The sequence below is a fragment of the Equus caballus genome, chromosome 9 (assembly GCF_041296265.1).
Source record: "Equus caballus isolate H_3958 breed thoroughbred chromosome 9, TB-T2T, whole genome shotgun sequence".
Lineage (NCBI taxonomy): Eukaryota > Metazoa > Chordata > Mammalia > Perissodactyla > Equidae > Equus > Equus caballus.
Window position 1 is genome coordinate 84,618,782 of NC_091692.1, and position 14,669 is coordinate 84,633,450.

The 14,669-nt window shown below is 48.3% G+C and overlaps 1 long non-coding RNA gene across 6 annotated transcripts in view; it reads left to right on the forward strand.

Moving 5' to 3' along the window:
- LOC102149248 (uncharacterized) overlaps positions 1–14,669 on the forward strand; it is a 231,144-nt gene that overhangs the window by 13,605 nt on the left and 202,870 nt on the right. Inside the window, exon 2 of one of the 6 annotated variants that reach the window (XR_011421419.1) lies at positions 5,134–5,222. The exons of the other annotated variants lie outside the window; for them this stretch is intronic. This is a non-coding gene — a long non-coding RNA (uncharacterized lncRNA). The remainder of the gene's footprint in view (positions 1–5,133; positions 5,223–14,669) is intronic. 6 annotated transcript variants of the gene reach the window in all.

Sequence of the window (14,669 nt, forward strand, 5' to 3'; positions counted from 1 at the left end):
GTGGATGGATACTTACGTTGCTTCCACCTCCCGGCTATTGTGAATAACGCGGCTGTGAACACAGAGGTACAGCTATCGCTGGGTCATATGGTAATTCTCTGTTTAATTTTTGGGGAAAACTGTCATACTAATTTCCACAGCAGCTGCACCATTTTACATTCCCACTAGCAATGCACACGGGTTCCTGTTTCTCCACATCCTCAACAGCACTTGTTATTATTTTTTTAGTAGTAGCCGTCCTAATAAGTATGAAGTTGTATCTCATTGTGGTTTTTATTTGCATTTCAATAATGACTAGTGATATTGAGCATCTTTTTGTGTGCTTATCCACTGCTTGTATATCTTCTTTGGAGAAATTTGTTGTTGTTGTTGAGTTGCAGGAGTTCTTTATATATGCTGGATATTAACCCCTTTTCGGGTATATGATTTGCAAATATTTTCTCCCATTCTGTGGGTTGTCTTTTCACTCTCTTGAAAGTGTCTTTGGATGCACAGGTGTTTTAGTTTTGATGAAGTCCAACTTATCTATTTTTTCTTTTGTTGCCTGGGCTTTTGGTGTGAGGCACAGACATTGTACAAAGCTCACCCAGGGCCATCCAGGCAGCAGTGGCAGAATGCAGGTCTTGACCACTTGCTGTACTGCCCGAGTCTTCATCCTCTGGATTTCAGTGGCCAGTGTTGACCAAGAGCTGGTGTCAGTTCAGCTCTTGTGCGTGTTACCTTGTCCCTCCTTTCAGTAGCTCTATCACGTGGGTGCTCTTACCCCGTTTCCTGAAGTGGAGGGGAGCACCCAGCTCCCTGGAACCTGGCAAAGATTCACCGAGGGCAGGTGTTCGCTAATGCAGCCGTCAACAGCATAGCAGGGGTCACAGTGCGTCCACCCTGGACCTTCCAACTTAGCACATCGCTTTCAAGTTCCTCTTTGGGAGTCGTCCTTCACACAAAATAAACGACTAGCAAACATTTTCCATGTGACAGAATTGGTGGGCGACTTTCAGGAAGCTTCAGCATTTAGTTCATTATATTCTTTTGCTATCTACAAAAGAAGATGGTGTCATGGGGCATAATAGTAAGCAAACACCCGTGAACCCTCCACGCTGCTTAAGAGCCAGAATCTGACCAATGACCATTTGCTTGAATGCATCTTTTTTCTAGTCTCCCCCATCTCTCACCTGCTTGTGTTCTTTCCCAGAGGTAATCAACTGTTATCTTGAATTTTGGTGTTTCTTATGTCCTTGCTTGAAGGAATTTTTTCTATATATCTGAGTATCCCTAAATACTGTGTTGTTTACTTTCCTTCCTTTTGAGCTTTACAAAATCCCGTGCTGTATGCAGCTTACTTTTCCACTTGGCATCACATTGATAAATCCATGTTGACGTGTGTCTCTGAGGTCTGTTTCTCCCTGCGGTCATCATTCCATGGTATGAACAGACCACGGTCGGTTTGTCTGTTCTGCATGGCCATGTGAGTTGTTGGTAGTTGGTTTTGTTTTTTGGGTTTTTTTTGCCACACAAACAGTGCTGCTGTGAGCGTTCTTGCATGCTTGGTCACACATGCCAGAGTTTCTGGCTGCGGTGGTAGGACCAGTGCTGCTTTTGGATGTTCCTGGGATCATAGACTTTCAAACGTGGAAGGGGCTTCTTTGGCCAAGGACTGCTGACCCTCGTCGATGATCTGAAAAGCAATGTTCTTGGTGTGGTGAAGTTCCTGGAATGTGATGGCCGCTGATTCCCTCCTGCCTCTGCCTCATTCTGTTACTTAGTTTGCTGTGCAGTGAGCCCAGTTTCTCTCCACCTGTTTCCTCGGCTGTGAACCGAGGATAAAAGTCCGGATCCTTTTGAGGGTTAAATGAGATGGTGTATGCAGCGTGATTAACTCAGGGCACGGGTGATCATGAACATGGAACAGATGCTCCCAGCTGTTGGCGTTGTTCCCTGTTGCTGTTTAAGGGTCACTTATACCCGCCCCTGACTGATGCTGGGGCGGAAACTCATGCCCAGGAGAGGGGCAGCAACTCAGAGAAGGTCACCCAGTGGCAGTGGTGGCATTGGAACTCGAGGAATAGCCCCAGTCTGGTTTACTTTCCCTTCAGTGTGGGCCCAGGATTCCAGGCAGGTTCACAGTCCAACTGGACCATTGTTCTCTGCCAGGTGATCTCCACCTGCCCAGGTGAGATTTGCTCCTCTCTGTCCATACTTCCCAGTGTTCTTCTACATGGCGTGTAGCAATGTGGGGCGCCTCCTCCAGTGCGGATGTGTCTAGGGTTGCCCACAGCTTACATATCCCCAGCCGGCATAAGCCTTTCAGAAACAGATGGGGCTGGTCCATGGTGTAGTGGTTAAGTCCAGCATGCTCCGCTTTGGTGGCCTGGGGTTTGCAGGTCTGGATCCTGGGCACGGACCTACACCACTCGTCAAGCCATGCTGTGGCAGCGACCCACATACAAAATAGAGGAAAGTTTGGCATAGATGTTAGCTCAGGGCTGATATTCCTCAAGCAAAAAAAGGAAGATTGGCAACGGATGTTAGCTCAGAGCAAATCTTCCTTACCCCCTTCCCTCCCCAAAAAGCAAAAAAACCCAGATAAACTGATGGCACTTGAATAGAATGGGCTCCCAAGAGGTCCCAGCCTGCCCTGGATGCTTCCAGGAAGAATAAATAGCCACGTAATTCCTGTTCTGCTGCCTGCCTCCTGTTCCAGCCTTCAGGCCCACGTTACAGGAGGAGGGCAGGCAGGTCCTTCTTCCAGGAGAGTGAGCCGTTTCCTGCACAAGATTTCTTCATCATTTATGGCGTCAGGCCCAGAGCCTGGGATCTTTCCACCCGGGGGCTCTGCCTGGTGCTTTGAATCATTCTGATACTTGGTGGCAGAGACCACAAAAAGCCACAACAATTGTTCACGTGTATTAGAAGCAGAGAAAACAGAGTACAATAGACAGGAGTGCGGTCTTCCAGCTCGCACAGCATCGATCTGAGTTCCGCCTCTGCCTTCAAAAGTCACAGATCTCTTCGGGCTGTTTGCTTTCCCTCTTGAGTCTCAGTTTCCTCACTTGGAAAACTAGAAAATAAGTGTTACCTACTAGATGCGTTGTGGGCAGGATTGAATGAGCTTTTGTGCCTTAAGAGCTGCCCCCAGAGCCGGCATGCAGTAGGTGCGCAGTAAGTGCTGGTTATTATCCAGCTGGCCTGTGAGCCTCCAGTGGGCATACTGGGCCTCCAGCACACTCGGTGGTCAGTAAATATGTGTTGAATGAGTGAGGGTGCTTAGTGCTTTCCGGCTGGAAAAGCCCATTTGTGTGTGTTGTTTCAGTCTTTAGATTCCTGACTTTGGAGTCCTGGGGTCCATGCTTGAGCCCTGTGTCTCCAAAATGATGCTCATCGCTTCACTCCTCTTGGACCTTGATTACCATCTGTAAACTTGTGTTAGCATGCGCGTCACTAGTTCCCTGTGTCCCAGCCTCTCTTCTGAGCGCTCTGCATCTAGGTTTAATCTGTATATTGAATCCTTACAACCGTCTGTGTGGTCGATATGAATTTCCCCTGTTTACAGTTAGGTAAACTGAGGCAGAGAGGTAGGTGGCTGTCCAAGGTAACGGTTAATAAGGAGCAGGGCCAGAGCCAAGATTTGAAGCCAGGCCGCCTAATTTTAGGATCTGTGTGTGCTCACTGGTGTGCTGCCTTGCCTAGATGTGATCTCGGCCCCCAGGGTGCCAGGTGGGTGACTGAGATGCTCATGCCAAGAGCTTGGGGCCCTGGAGGGACACTTATTAATGGCAGCCTCTGCTCGCCCTCAGGAGTGGAGAGCAGAGTGTGTGGGGGGAACCCCAAGGTGAGCTGAAGTGGTGGAGGTGGGATTCGAAGGCAGATGTCCCTTTAGTCCTTACTCCACGCACTCTAAGGACCAACCACATTCTTTCACCCTTCTGGAATGTCACTGGATTGAGTATGGTTCTCAGGGTGGGGTTTGGAATGCTTTGCCTTTTTTAGAGATTTTGGCTCCCATGGGTTTCGCTTTCTGCGCCCAGTTCAGCCCACTCAAGGATGGCTCTGAGCTTAGACTATAAATGCAGACTCGCGTCCAGCCCTGCGCCCCTCCTGATCCGCGATGGGGAAGGGAGGCCTCCTGCTGGTTGGGACTTCATCGGTGAGCGTGGATTAGCCGTGGGGCCCAGGGCAAGCACCCTCCTCCCAGCAGAGAAAACGAGAGCTGCAAAGTTGCACCCCCTCCCCCCATGGACAGCATGGTTTTCATTGTTGGAGAAATAAATTATGCTTTTTAAGGATGAAAATGTCTCCCAGCTGTTGAGGGCTTTCAACTTCCAGATGTTCCTCTGCCCTGGAAGTGGAGAAGGGTGCATGAATGGATCTCTTTAAAAACGGATGCACAGAACGGTTCCTTAAATTTCGGTGACTTGCGTCTGATCTCCAGGGGATGTGGAGGCCCAGAGAGGTCGGGCCTTGTTCAAACTGCCGCTAGACCCGTGCCATCCGGTATGGTGGCTACTGTGTGGCTGTTGAGCGTGTGAAATGTGGAAAAGACTGAATCGAAATGTGCCTTAAGTGTAAAATGTACACCGGGTTTCTAAGTTTTTACCAAAAAGAGAATGTAAAATATCTTTAATAGTTGTGTATGTTGATTACATGTTGAAATGGTAAGATTTGGATATGTTAGGTTAAATAAAATATATTAAAATAAATTTCACCTGTCTCTTTTTATTATTTTTTAATATGACTACTAGAAAATTTGAAATTATATATGTGTCTAGTATATTTCTATTGGACCGTGCCAAGCTAGACTGTGACAAGAATGGTGGGCTTCAGAGTCGTGTAGTATACAACCTGCACAACCGTATGTGGCAGGCCTACCAGGTCTGGATCTGACGGCCTGCGTTTGAATCCTGGCTCTACTAATATTAGTTGTGTGAGATTGGTTAAGCTGTTTAACCTCTCTGAGCTTCACTTGTTCTATCTGTAAAATGAATATTGTAATAGTACTTACTTCATAGAGTTGTTGTAAGGATTTAATGAAATAATTAATGCGTATGTGGTGCTTAAAATAGTGTCTGGCCTACTTTAAGAACTCAGTGAGTCTTGGTGGCTGTAATTGTTCTTGTATTGGTGGTTGTTTTTTAGGACCTGGAGACACAAAGATGGAGAGACCCAGTCTGTGGGGAAGCAGAGGTGAAAGAAGCAGAATATAAAGGCAGTGATGATTAGAGCGCGTAAGTCTATCCGGGCAGATGAGGTTGCATTCCCACTGAGGCAGGACTTGAGCTGAATCTTAGGAGTGGAAATGCTGAGCCTGCTGGGCAGACAGGAGATGGAAGGACATTGCGAAGAGAGGGACCAGCTCCTACAAGGCTTAGCCAGGTGGGAGCGGGCTCAGTCTGGGAACTGCAGAGACTGTCTGCCTGAGCAAACTGCAGTGGGGCACGTAGGGGAGGAGCCCAAGCTGGAGGAGGCTGGTGGCTGGGTGGTGAGCCCACCCTGGAGCCTCTACGTGAGACCCAGGAGGGATTTTGAGCCAGAGAGTGACAGGATTGTATTTGAGGATCAGACCATTCTAGCCGCTTTGAGGAGCTTCTATTGGAGAGAGGACAAGGAGCCTGTGGCAAGACGACCAAGCGAGGGAAGGACACTATTTCAAAAGCCCGTGGAGTGTATTTTTTTTCGTTAAAGTTAAAAGTCTTTATATTCAAAGTGGCATGTGTTATATCAGCCCACGTCTGTCATCCTTCCCAGCTTATCTGCCTAAGAAGGATGCTTGAAATGGGGTGCACCTGAAAGCTGCTTCTGCTTGCTGGGGATTTCAGTAATTGTGCCAGGTTGGTAGGGAAGTCGTTCCCAATGGGCTGCTGTCCTGTCCCACTGACAGCGACTTCATATGGTTGCAGTGCCTTTTAAACATGTGAAAGAGAGAGGGACGTGAGCATTAAGGAAGCTCCTGCTCATAGTGTGTTTGAATTCAGAGCCTAACACCCTTTTCAAAGAATTAGGTCTTTAATCAGAATAATACATGCACATATTTAAAATCAAATGAGAAAGGCTTATATGGAAAAGCTGGAGTCCCCTACCCCCTCGCCTGCCCTTAGTTGTGGCCCAGAGTGCGGGGGAGGGGAGGTAGGTCGGTATCTTTGAATACTAGGGCCTGTGGCCTGGCTCTCCAGTGACTTAGACCCGTATTCTGGACCCTCCCCAGCATCCTGTGACTCACACTTGCTGAGCCCAGACATGAGCATGTGCGCTCTCCCCTCCTCCACCTCCCTTATCCTTATCTGGCATCTCTATTTTTGCGTCAGTGGGCAAGGCGTGGCACATTCCTATTATCTCTCCTATCCCTAATTAAGATTTCTGTGCTTTATCTGCAGCATTAATTTGGAAGGTGGAAACATTGGTAAACAGTATGTACATCATTCTGCATCTGAATGGCCTTCCTCTCGCATCCCAGCAGTAGACGCTGATCACGGGTCCTTTCTGCACAGCTCTCTGTTCGCCCTGGGATTTCAGATTGCCTCCTTCTCTTGAACTACTTGGCTGTATCCTGAGAGTAGCTGTTTTTTGAACTCTCAGTCCCCTTCATTAAGGCCCCCCGCCCCGTGTCTCAGATCGCTCCCTTGGGGACCCCCGCTCCCCTCTGTCTTCTGGTTCCTGTGGACCTGCTGCGGTGTTGCGGCTCCCGGGACTTCCCTTCTCTGCTTTCCACAGCTCTTCTGGGCTTGAGCCCCTTTTTACTGGGCTCCCCATCAATCTCTTTCTGAGTTGCCTCCCTGATTTTGCAGGATCATGTAACTTGTTAGGAGCATCATCTGAAAACTGAGTAAATTATTCTCCATCTCATATTACACCCATTGCTCATTTTATCCAGGAACATGGCTCATCATTTCTTTCAAATAATGCTTATTTTTGTAAGGATATTTTTTCTTCTGGAAAATTTGGGAAATGTTAAGAGTACAAGGAAGAAAATAATATTAACACATTTCACAGTGTTTTTTTCTTTGCCTATTTCTTTTAAATATGAGATCATCTGACAATTTTATTGGATTTTTCTCTTAATGTAATAGAAGTATTTCCACATGGTGTTAAAAGCATACTTTTAAGTATCATTTTTAATGCAACAGAATGTTGTAATATCCCATTGCAATGATAGTTTATTTTCCCAATTTTACCAGTAATTTTAAGAATATTTCCTGTAGTTTTCTCTCATAACTATTGGAAATGATGCGGGGTCGGTGAGCGGAGGATTCAAAAGAAAGATTTCTGGGACTCTCAAGATCTGGCGGTAGTGCTCTTTTATTTAGAGAATAGTGTGGAATAGCATGGGGACAGGACCCATGGGCAGTCAGAGCTGCTGCTGCCCCCGCTGGCATTGGGACAGGACCCATGGGCAGTCTGGCTGCTGCGTGGGGACAGGGCCCACGGGCAGGAGGAGGTGCTGCTGCCGCTGCTTCTGCTGCAAACATGGGTGGAGAGTAAGGTTAGATTTAAGGCATAGGTATGTGAGCCATCTCTTTACAAGACAAAGGAAAGAACATGTAAAAAAGTCAAAATGGTATCAGTGCAGGTGGGGTCCGGCCACTGGGCGGTCCCACAACTTTTAGATAAGAATCAAATCGGATTAAGTAAAGGCCAGAAGCCACCACCCTAAATCAGTTACATGAGGTTGACAGACCGTAACCAACTTAAGTCGTTGCCTTCCCCATTAAGAGTTTCCAGAGATAAGGCCATCCTGCCTTACTCCTGGTGCAGAGGGGGAGGCATGGAGATTTCTTTCACAAATGCAAATATCTCTCATCAAAGAGCAAGCAAATTCCAGTCCTTGGAGCCTGCTTCTCCTCTGCAGTTTTAAAATTAACTAGCCTAAAATCCTCATCACTAAGATGTGTGGTTTTGTGTGTGTGTGTATGTATGTGTGTGTGTGCACATGTGTGAATAAACCTATTTCCATCTTTCAGATTTCCTTAGGATAGATTTCTGGAAAAGGTTCTAGACATTTTTAAGGCTCTCGATGCATATTGTTAAGTTGCTTTGACATTTAGTTTTGCTAGATTGCAGCCACAAGATGATGTCAAACATCTTCCCCGCACAGAGTTGCTTTCTTGTTAAGCTGGGTTTCTGAGACCAGGGAGAGGTGGGTCCTGTGGAGGGGAATGGGAGAGCTCTTCTGCAGTTCTCACTGTTTTCTCCTTGTGATTTTGGGTTTCCCTTAAATTCAGCACTTTGCTGCTTGGGAAGTGGGAGCAGCTGCTCAGGACTGCATGAAGTTTATGCCCTGAGGTTTGCATGATTGAGTGGGAGAATCCTGGCCTGAGCCTGAGGACCATTTGCCGTCAGCCTCGCCTATGAGAACTCTGGAAGGCCGCTCAGCTTCTGTCGTTCTGCTTTCTTGTTGGTTAAGGGTGGATCTTGACACCTACTTCAGGGATGCTGGAGGTGAAACGAGCTACTATAAATCTGACTGCTCAGCAGGGTACTATCATTTCCATTTTGGGGATGCTTTAGTGGAAATCAAAAGCATGGGCTTTGGACGCGGAACCAAAGGGTTTAAGTTCTGCCTCTGACACATTTGGCTAGCTGTGTGTTTCTGGCAGTCACTCAGCCTCGCTGCAGATAAATACCTATGTCATATGGCTTGCAGCTCTTTCCCTGTTATGTGTGTGTCCCCCAAAACGACGAACACGAGAGAATTGCATGGTTATGCTAGTTGTCTACCACTTATGTGACCTTGGACTGGTTGCTTTGTTTCTTGGACCTTAGTTTCTTTTCCCATAAAATGGGCATGATAATACCAGGCCTTACCTCCCGAGGTGGTTGTGAAGGTTGGACGAGGTGGTGCCTGTAACTTGTTTGGCCCAGCCCCTAGTCCCCGGGAGGGCTCAGTCAAGGTCAGTTGTTAGCACTGTGTCCCTCAGCAGACCTGACAGTCCCCAGAGTTGAGTCAAACCAGCCTCAGGTTAGCTCCTCAAGCTGATTGCCTATGGCTTTTGGCAGGTAGCTTCCTAGTTTGGACTCCTCAAAGTCAGAAGGGATCCATCCAAGCTCGTCATTTGATGGATGACAAAGTCAGGCTCCAGATGGTGAGTAGTTCTTTGGGAATTTTCTCACTATTTCCATTTGTGTGCCAAAGGAAGAACACACACATACACACACACATGCATGTATGCGCAGACTGATCTGGAAGGATGCACCAAAAAAAAAAAAAATGATAATAGCGGCTGCTACTGAGGCGGCTAACTGGGGGCCTTGTGGGGGAAGAGGGAAGGTTAGTGGTGTCTCTGTGACTCTTCATTCTGTTGGAAATTTTTACTGTGTGCACGTATTCGTTCTTCAATTAATAAGAAACAAGTTCTTAAAAATCCATCAAGTAGTAAAACATCTTTGAATGCCATTCTGCTTCCTAATGCATTAATAAGAAGCCCTGGGAGTACTCAGAAATCTGTTTGTTTTATAATTGCCCATATGAACCCAAGTCCCCTGAATCCCAGGCCAGAGGGCTTTCTTCCACTCACACAGACTGTCTCCCATCCCTTTGCTGGCCTTCCTTTTTTCCTTTCTGCCTTCTGGAATCTGCCAACTGAAGTCCTAGACACCCAGCCCCTGGTCCCCAGGCAGCTGACCACCCTCTGGTCCACCCTCCGAAATTGCCTGTATGGGGGAGCCCTGGGCCTGACTGAGCAGGCCTGAGGCTGGAGGCCCTGGCCTCTCCTCCCCAGCCCCCTTCCTGGCCCGGCGCCTCCAGTGCAGAAGGAAGAGTCTGTGCAGCCTGTTCTCTCTCCTCCTTTGAACCAGGGCCCGTTCCAAGAATCGCAGCGCTGTTTTGCCTGCACGGCAGGGTTGCGTGGCCCTCCCAGGCCTCATGCGCCGAGTTGGCAGCTCCCTGGAAAAATTTCTTCTCCCCTTTCTTTCTGGCACGGAGGGTGGATTCCCTGCCCCGCCCTGGACCGTGCATCTCAGGGGTCATTTGAGTTGAATCCTGATGGAGCATCTTGCTCTGCGGCCTCAGCGGGGCAGGAAGCCTGAAACTCTGATCTTCCTCCCTCCCAGAAGCCTTGGATCTGCATCCTGGCCCAGAGCCCCCTCCCCTCCTTCCACTCAGCCCCCTCCCCTCCTTCCCCCCCAGCCCCCTTCTCTCCTCCACCCCAACTCCCCTTCCCCATTGCCACAGCTGGGGAGCCAGGCTGTTATCGCCCAGTGACCACTCTTTGAAGGCTGTGGAGTTCCATGGTGAGCAGTTTTTTTCTACCCAGGGACCAATTCAGGAAACATAAAAGCATTTATAGGCCACTTTTGTTTATCCATTCAAAATGAAAATGGCCATATTGATGCCATGGCCCGGGGTGGGCAGGAGAGCGTTGTGTCTCCTCACAGCTTGGATTGTCCACTTTATGAGAGAGAAGGCCCTTATTAAGAAGTGCCAGTGCTGTCTGCCATTCACACCTGGGCACATTTCAGCAGAGCAGAGCCAACTGCCTCCTCTTTTCATTCTCAAAGCAGACTTCAGGCCAAAGGATCTTACTATTTATCTAGTTCTTTGTGGTACAGATGAGGGAAACTGAGGCCCAGAGTGGACATAACATTCCCGAGGGAGAGACTTTGTAAGGTTCTGGGTAGTAAGACTTATTATTATTGATAACAACAACGACAATAATAGTAAGAAGCAGTAATAGCAGCCACAAAACATGGGGCTTTTACTTTTCAGATGGGACAGTGAAGGCTGGTGGCTTCTCTCTCTTCTGCCAGCAGCACAAGCCCTGTGGTGTTTATATTTCTCCTTGGCCAGGGATGTATTTTGAAATTTAAATGATAAAGCAAACAAACTCTGTTTTCACTGAAGCTTTAGAAAACCTGCGTGAAACCTCTCCACCGTGGTTGGTGGTTTTGGAGCCAAGATTGGCCAAATTTCCCTTTCAACGTGGGGAGAGGGGGGCATTAAGGACAGTCCATCCACAGAGAGTGAATGACGGCATTCATCTTGATTGAGCTCAGCGAATGAGCGCGAGGATGATGCGTGCCCCACCAAACTCACCCTTTTATGTATGTGCTGGTGGCCAATTTGTCTTTGCTCAAAATGGAAAGCTGACAAGATGGGCTATTTTTCCTGTTAAAAATAATCACATGCCAGATGCTGTTCCAAGTTCTGCACCTCAACCAGTTAAAGATTTTTGGATGTTTTGCCCAGTGCCTGTTGAGAAGGTAAGCTTGTTAGCATCTGAGCCAAGTGTAATGATAATGTTTCAGGTGAGGGACTACAAAGGACTCTGTAATGAGCAAAAAGTAATTATTGCATATTGCATGTAATGAACCCTTTTAAATGTGTGTATATATATGATGGGGTGGTCCCAGCGACAAAAATTTATGTTACAACTGCAGAATGAAACCTCCGTCTGCCTTTAAGTTTGTTCCCAGAAGCGGTTGGTAGCCAAGTCCTTTCTCTCTGGTAACCGAAGCTTCCCAGAAACCCTTTCTGACAGAAGAGCTGCCAGAGGGCTTTTAAGCAAGACTTTCAGGTATAGCTTTGCAGGCCTCCTTTCTTTGCATCCGTTCTGTAAAAAGAGGGCAACTGCTCAGCCCTGTGTAAAGAACCCGTTTTCTGGAGTCGGGCTGTGTTTGCATCTCAGCTCTGCCACTCACTAGCTGTGTAACCTTGAGCCAGGGTCCTCCGTTCCCCATCTGTAGAGTGAGAACAAGCCTTCTCCCTGTGCAGTGCTGGGGCACGGCCTGACGAGAATATTTGTGAGATGCCGCCTTCGTTTCCTAGGGCTGCCATTGCAAATTACCGCCCGCTGGGTGGCTTACAACAACACATGTTTGTTCTTTCACAGTTCTGGAGCCTGGAAGTCTAAAATCAAGGTGTCAGCAGCCCTGTGCTCTCTCCAAAGGCTCTAGGGGTGGATCTTTCCTTGTCTCTTCTAGCTTCTGGTATTGCTGGAAATTCTTGGCATTCCTTGGCTTGTAGTGGCATCATTCCAGTTTCTATCTCCATCTTCACATGGCCTTTTCCGAACTTGGTGTGTATCTCTGTGTCCTCGCCTCTTCTTATAAGGACACCAGTCATTGGATTCAGGGCCCACTCTAATCCCGTATGACCTCACACTAACAAACTGCTCTGCAGAGACCTTATTTGGAAATAAGGTCACATTCTGAGGTTCTGGGGACACTTGAATTTTGGGGAGACATTGTTCAACCTGGTAGGGATGCCTAGCATATTATGGCAGATAACATCTGAGCAGATGACAGCATTTGGTATTTTTATGATTGTCACTTATCAGAAGTATGGGGAGATCTTTCTCAAATAAGATCGGAGTGAGCTTGGCTATCTGAGGAACAGAAGGAGGGCCAGATGGCAGAAGCTGAGTGAGGGGGGCGGTTGGATTGGCAGTTGGAGAGGAGGCAGGATGGGATCAAGCAGCTGGCTGTGTGGAGGGGTGACCGTGGAGGGGGGAGACCATATTGCTTTATTACAGGTGAGAGTGATGGTGGTCAGATTAGGGTGGTGGCCCAGCAGTTGGAGGGAAGAGGGTGCCTTCTAGATTCTATGATTCCTTGTTTGTTCTCCTTGCCACTTGGGGCCCTGGGGTCTCTCTTGCTGTGTCACCTTGGATGGTGAGTGTCACTTAGGTTGAGAGGAATGAGGAGAAAATGGAATGCTTTAGAGTCTGAGGGCAAGTCTGACCCCAAGGTCTGTGATGTGAATTGTTTTTTATGGCCTCTGTGCATGAATCCTGGTTTCCTGCTAGTTGTGCGTAATCTCCTGGGCCATACTGAGCCCAAGGGAATAAAGATACTGGGACTAAAGGCTTGTCGCGGGACTCAGTTGGATTCCATAGTCAGTTTTGGTCAACAAGCAGGCGTTCTATAATCCTTCCCACCTCAGGACAGTCCTGCCCCAGGCCTCTCAGAGATTGCCCGCATTCTTCTCCTGACACTGGAATGCTGCATTGACAGTGGCTCCGGGGGAGTTGAGCGCTCCTCCCTCCTGCTCTCTGCTCCAGCCCAGCTGACCGGGTAATGATGCTTCCCTTCTGCTTGCTGGGCCCCCATCCACTCCTACCTTCTCCAGCCTGGCCGGGGCTGGCCCCAGCTGGGGTAAGTGGACATCGACCCCATGGCCGAATTCTTTTCTAGAAACCACCTTGTGGGTCTCAGTATCCTGGCCTGTGCTCAGAAAGTGTTGGGAGCATGTAGTTTGAAGGTTTGTCCTTTGGAAGACTGTTGAGGAATTAAAGCAAGTGACTCATCTCCAACCATAGGGGCTCAAAAACAAGATCTGACTCTGATGAAGATAGTAATAATAACAGCTTCTATTTATTGGGTATTTACTACCTGCCAGGTCCTAGTCTAAGTGCTTTACCTTCAATTAACTCATCTCACCCTTATAACAACCCTATGTTCTAAGTACTATTCACACCATCCCCATTTTATGGACAAAGAAACTGAGGTACAGAGAGGTTGACTAACTTGGCCCAAAGTCACCCAGGTAATAAAAGGCAGACCTGGGATTTGAACCTGGGTAACAAGGCTCTGTGGGCCAGGAGGTTAACTGCTCAGTTAATAAACCAAGGATGGGCCTGCTTTTCCTGCAGGTCAAGTGCAAAGAAGGGTTTGTTCGTCTGTTTAAGGAACATTCCAGAATGTCTTGACAGTTTGTGAGACATGGTGCTAGGCGAGGGGGTTGGAAACAGAAATATAAAGGGGATGCCTGTCCTCGGCTGTGTCTGTCACTGTTCAGTGTCTGCTCCCCTTCCTATGGGAGAGGATGCTTCCGTCCTCCCTGGGCCAAGGCCAGGCTGTGTGACATGTTCTGACCAATGAAACGTGAGCAGAAGCGCGTCACTTCCAGGTGGAAGCTTTAAGAGCCATGCTGGTGGAGGGTTCCAGATGGTGGCTTCTCTGGCATCCGGGGTCCCAGGATGGGGACGACAGTGCTGGGCAGAGCCCCCAGTGGAGCCACATTGGATGAACTTGCAGCGGGAGTAATACTTGAACCTTCAACGCAGCAGCCACTGCGATCTCAGCCCGATGCAGCCTGTGCCCACTCTCAGAGCCCCCGTCTCATAGATCAGAGTGTACCGAGGTGCTCCGGGAATGTTTTCATCGTGGGCCCATAACTGGGACAAACGTTTGACTTCCTGAAGTGTTGGCATTTATTTAAAACCACACAGGCAGGGCTGCATGGCGCTGTTCCTTTTGTATATTACCAGGATGCCTTCGATGGTAATGCCCCCTCTGCACACAGTTGGGTGACGCCTCCCAGTAGGGAAAAGTCATCTTTTCCTTAGAAGACAGGTTTCTCAAACTCATGAAATATGTACCCCAAAGGTCACAGAAACAGGTCTTTAGGAATGACTAAATATATTAAATGTTTTTCTAGCTCGGAACTTGATTCCCGCTCCATCCCACCTATTCATGCTATTAAAAATAATGCATTGGAGGGCCGGCCCGGTGATGCAGCGGTTAAGTGCACACGTTCTGCTTCAGTGGCCCGGGGTTCGCTGGTTCGGATCCCGGGTGTAGACATGGCACCACTTGGCAGGCCATGCTGTGGCAGGCATCCCACATATGAAGTAGAGGAAGATGGATGCAGATGTTAGCTCAGGGCCAGTCCTCCTCAGCAAAAAGAGGATTGGCAGCAGATATTAGCTCGGGGCTAATCTTCCTCAAAAAGCATCAGA